Raw genomic sequence first — 6,000 nt, forward strand, 5'->3', positions numbered from 1 at the left:
GAGCGATACAATGGGGAGATAAAGGAGGTGATTTAGTGAAGGGGATCGAGAAGGATGAGATCAGGAATTAGAGTGAATTAGAGATTAGACAGACAGATAAATTGAGAGATTGAGAAACCAAGGGGAGATGTGGGGAGGGGTGTCAGAGCAAGAGGTATTAAAAAAAAGTAAATGGCGAGAAAGAGTGGGTGGCGAGAAAGTATTTAAAAGGAAAAGAAAGAGTTTGATTGAGAACTGCGGAGAAATATACTGAGAGAGCAAGAGAGAAAACAGCTGACAGGAAGATATGTGCCTCTTCTTCAGTACTGTGAACACAGCTGTGTGAGAACACACACACACATACACACACACACACACGCACACACACATACACTTTGTCAAAGGCCTTCAAAACACCCACAGTCAAGATGTGTCAGCAGCATCCACGTGTTAGTGAAAACACATAGACGTAAAATGTACAGAACACACTGTGCCAGTGTGAAAAAAAGGAACACAGCTTAATAATGCACTGATATAGATATGCTTGCACTCAGGCACATACACACACACACACACACACACACACACACACACACACTTGGCCTTGCAGCTTTACTACAACACAATCAAAAAACATTTTGTAGAGACCTACAGTCAAAACACTTATTACTATCACCATGTCCTTCCATTTATCAACACAAACACACACACACAAAGCACATATTCACACACACTGGTAATATATTATTAGTCATTTAAGTTAGAAAGTTAGATTTTACTGAATAGTGACTGTATACTCAAATTTCCCCATCTACACCAGCATTGGACTTAAAATGGACACAGATACCAGAAATGATGACAGTAACAACTAAACATCCAAGACTAAATCGTTTATTCCAAATATTACAAAGTTGAACTGATCCACACTGAGTAAGATGTGTCTCTGGGTGATATTGTGACTCCTGTGGCAGTGAGATATGGATAACAAAGCAGCAGCAAAACATTTAATGTGCAAAAACAGCCGTGACCTACATAAGACTGGCAGCTTAATGAGTAACTGTAGCAGACTAATTTCCCTACGGGACTAATGTGTTACTTATTACCTATAAACTACTTCACCATGAAAGATACACAACTTGGAATTAGATAAATAATAATAATTAAGGTTACATATTGTAACCCTAATTCTATGAGCGCAGGCGGAGCCCTCTGATGGGCTCTATAGACTTGATAGACTTGATCACTTTTTCCAGAGTGTAGCAGCACTTTTCTTAGCCAATCAGGATATTCCTTTTTGTGTTTTTGATTCACCTTTTGACACTGCATGCTACCTTTTTAAAGACAAATTCTACATTACTAGCTATAAGTATTCATATATTTTCATATATGTTGTTGTTATTGTTATGATTGTTGTTATTCTGTCCCCCCCTCCCCCTTTCCCTCCTTCTTTCTCTCTCTCAACCCAACCGGTCAAAGCAGATGGCCGCCCACCAAGAGCCAGGTTCTGCTTGAGGTTTCTACCCGTTAAAGGGGAGTTTTTCCTTACCGCTGTCGCCATGTGCTTGCTCATGGGGGAATTGTTGGGTCTCTGTAAATTAAAGAGTACGGTCTAGACCTGTGAAAAGTGCCCTGAGATGACTTTTGTTGTGATTTGGCGCTATATAAATAAAAATTGATTGATTGATTGATTGATATATATAGTTTCATTAACTGATCTTCATAAAAACTGAAACATAAGTACCTTTTCATTTAAAACAAAGAAAAAATAGTGTTTATTTGTTGACTTTCACAACTACATATGTGTCCTGTGATGTGTTCTTAAAACTGTAATTAAGAGCAGCCAAGCAATCATCAAACAAAATCTTAATATTTCACTTAGGCCTAAGTATGCTTTTATCTGGAGTGAATACAAGCCTAGGAAGGAGGGGGTATCCATTTTGTCTCAAGATGCTCCCAAGTTGCAATATGAAGTACCCAGTAGTACCTGTAATTTATGAAAATAATGATTAATTTGTCTTAATTTAAATGACAAGGTGCTCACACATTACTGTCTAGGTCTATCTTAGAATATGGACAGAAGATCCCACTATAATGTTTCAGTTTTTCCGAAGGAATGATGAAGTAACTCATCTATGAGGAATCACACTGCGCAATAAAAAGCTACCGTGAAGTTGGGTGGGATTCTGGCACTCTATAGTGGCAGCAGATTCCTATACAGCCCACATGTGTGAAATGGTCTATGTGGAGAATTTAACTCTGGGTTATCTTACAGTTATATATGGGACAGCGGAAGATAGAAGCTGGATTAATAGAACGAAGGTTTAAGTGTGTCATGGGAAGCAGATAGAGGGGAAGAATGATGTGTATTTCACGTCGCTGTACACAGTCCATTATCATTTCCCTCCTGCTTTTTTTGGACCTTTAGCAGTGATCGTAAACCATTTGAGACGTTGCCAGTTCTGAGTTATAGAGCTTTCCAGAGGTACCTGGAGACAGACAGAGCAGCTGGCTTCGAATCAGAGCAAAATAGAAAAAGAAAGACAGTGTGGGAAAAAAAATACGATAAAGGGAGACAGCAGAGAAACCACAAGGATTCATTTTAACAGTAGAAAATGTTGGAGACACTCACTCTTTTCATGATGTGCACTAATGAGATGAAGTCATTTCATTTATTAAAATTGTATCACAGAGACCTACAAAGCATGTCCCTACTCTATAGACACAATTGAGTTTGAATCTGATAATATTTCCTCCACCTCCCAACACAACCCAAAGACAAACAAAGGAAAAGTAGGTTATAGTTAGAGACACAACAATATGGACTATACACCAGTCACTGGAGGGCTGATCAGACACACACACACACATACTCACCTCCACCCCCATTGCAGCTGTTGGGGTGTGGTGGAGGGATATATGTGCTACAACCCCTCCGGCTGCATTTGGACCAGTTCTAGTAGGATTTAGTGCAGTCTCGGCTGGAATGGGTTGGACCCATGCCATGCATTCCTATGCTGCTGTGCGCTCTCAGTTGGCCTACTTGTGTCAGGGGGGAAAGCACGTACAGTACATCCACACACACTCACAAACTCACACAAGTACGTGGTGGATGAAGAAGCCATCTTACTGTTCCCTGCTCAGACTGTAAATAAAAATTTGAGAAGAGCACATGGCGAAGATACACGTAGGCGAGCGCCTACTTGTGGGCGCAGGCATGCCCACATCACATGCTGCTTCACTTTGAAAACAAAGCAGACCGGTACAGCTTTGCACCTTGAATTGTACAAACATACTGTACATGCGGGCACACATGAACACATGAGCGTACACACGGATGTGAAAGTACAGTATGAACTTGTGTATGGTGATATGCACACATACATATACTCTGTACACTCCCATAATGTAAGCAAACACAGCTCACAGTGTGCTCCACTGGCCTATATCACTGTGAACATGAAAGCACATGACTGAGAGCGTGTGGGTAGAGGGATTCAACTCTTAATACCTCTCATAAGGGAAACATCTGCTACTCTTCATATCCTCTCCTCTTTTTTAATCTCCCTCCATGTCTCTCCTGTGCAGTCCTCCCCATTCTATATCTCAGAAGTTTTTTTTTTTTCTCATCTTTTTTCCTCTCTCCTCTGTCCTTTCTCTAAGCGAGCCCCCAGCTTTTGGCTCGTCAATGACTCTGCACCACAGCTGGGGTTGTTTTTGAACTGTCGGGTGCATCAGCGGCTGAAAACAACTGGGCCACATTTCTATGAAAAGCCACTCCGCTCCCTATAAAGAAGTGCTGACCTCTCCAAAAGCCATAAGTAGCCTTTCTGTCTCCCCCCCCGTCCTCTTGTCTTTCTCCGTCCTTCCTCGCATATTTCTGTTTTTTCCATGACTGTTGGTACTGAAATGCACAGTAGGCTAAAACAGCTGTGGTTCATATCGCACATCCTGCCATTGCTCGCTTTGCCAAAACACAGACTTCCAGGGTACACCAAATGACCTGGAAAAGGACACAAAAGATTTTGGTTTGCTTGGAAATGTCAAGTACAGGCCACTGTGTCCATCTGAGCGGGCCAATGTCTGCAACAAGCTGCTAAATGAAAATTGAAGCTATAATCACAGTTGAATCAAATTTAAAGAAGTATATGTACAATCTTTGACATGGATTTCTATGCAAAGATCAAATCCTGCCTCTTTTTAGTGATCCTAATTTATCTTAACCTCATTTCTACCATGAAATATATTATTATAGACATGAAAATGTTTAGATTATCCGGTCTCTATATGAAAATAACTTCACCACCTTCCTCCTGCGGTGGAGGCCTTATTCCTGTTTGTCTCCATTCCCCTCTCTTCCTCTTCCCTCTATAAGGATAAAAATGGAAATGTTACACTGTGTAGATCCACCATGTAAACTGCAGTGGCATGCTGGAACATGAAAGCCGTCTTTGACTGTGGCTGCATATGCTTGGCCTACTTTTTTGATTCCATTAAATTATTGGGTGGGTGGGAGGAAAGGCTGCGCCGTCTTTTAAGTATTAGCATACTGGATGTCAGATGATATATATGAGTGTGTATATATGTGTGTTTATGTTTTCCATATGTGTCTTAGTCAGTCCAAATGGAGGCAGGGATCTGTTGTTTATATATGCTTGATTACAGGATTATATGCAGTGGTATACGTATTTATTATGGTTGTAAAGTTTATTGATTTACTTTCTTAATTCTAAACCATCCACATATATCACTGTATCAAAGTACGTTTAATTATAGACACTTCAGCTTTATATTACACTCTCATTATTTTGTCTGGTTTCAAGATGACTTTTAAACATTTTTCCTGTTTTGTGCATGATGTAGTGTGTCATTTAATATCATGCTGTAGTGACTGATATAGGCTCAACAACAGAATATTAATACCTATTAGTCAAAGGATGAAGACCAAGTGAATAAATGATCGTCACCACTGTGACGTTTCAAACTGGACTGAGTTAAAATACAGAAATCAGAATGAGGAGAGAAATACCCGACAAAACAAGTACCTTGACTGATAATGGAGACAAAGTCAAGTAACACATGAGAAAGAACATGGATAGGCCAACTTATCAAACCATGAGCGACAGCGTCTGTGCACTCGGGAGCTTTGTTGTTGTTTGCTCTTTGTTGCGAAAGCCATTGAGTGTATTTGCATTCTGTGAACTCGCCTTTATTTGAAAGTTTCCACTGGTACTGCCAACATTCTTGTCAAATATGCAAATTTAATGCAAACAGAGGCAATGGTGTATGTCGAAATCAGTAGAAAAGAATCGGTGGCCAAGGCTAATGGCTAACTGATGTGTTATGCTTTTAAGAGTGACTCCACACTAGATTTTGGAAAGAGGAAAAGCTGAACTGGTTGAAATGTATATGTCTTTTGAAACTATGAACACACAGCTGGGTGTGGTCTGTTACACTTGACCACACCCAGTTGTGATATAGCATGGTACTATAGAACATCACTGCACGACAGGGTGTGGAAACATGTTGTCAACACTTCCAGTTGGCAGGACGAGTCAGATTATTATAAAAAAACACTGAACTGCTCTTGTTTAAACATGCTGGATATTTGGAAGTTTATCTCTACAGCTAAATTTCTGTTTCTTTAAATTTCTTTAAACACATTTCAAAAGAGTAAATGCTGCAAGGCGTATTCCTGCATTTCACAATCAGTATTGCGCATTGCAAGTCGTGTTTACTTTTTTGTTAACAGGGCAATGAGCATTCAGTCTCTCTTACAAAATTGCATTTTGTGTATCCTTGATGTCCAACAAACATATTAAATGCATTTCCCTCTTCATAAAACATTTGCAAAAGGAGATTTTCTGAATATTTAAAATCCTGCATTTTTACATCCATGTTTGGTAGTTTGTGCTTGTCTTCTTCACTGCCTTTATCGGCTCATTGGTACGTCACTAACTGGAGTGGAATAGCATGAAAAGGCTTCAGGAATGTGTATCACGTACATGTGGTGATTGTGCACAT

This window comes from Thunnus thynnus, chromosome 23 (genome assembly GCF_963924715.1).
Source record: "Thunnus thynnus chromosome 23, fThuThy2.1, whole genome shotgun sequence".
Classification (NCBI taxonomy): Eukaryota; Metazoa; Chordata; class Actinopteri; order Scombriformes; family Scombridae; genus Thunnus; species Thunnus thynnus.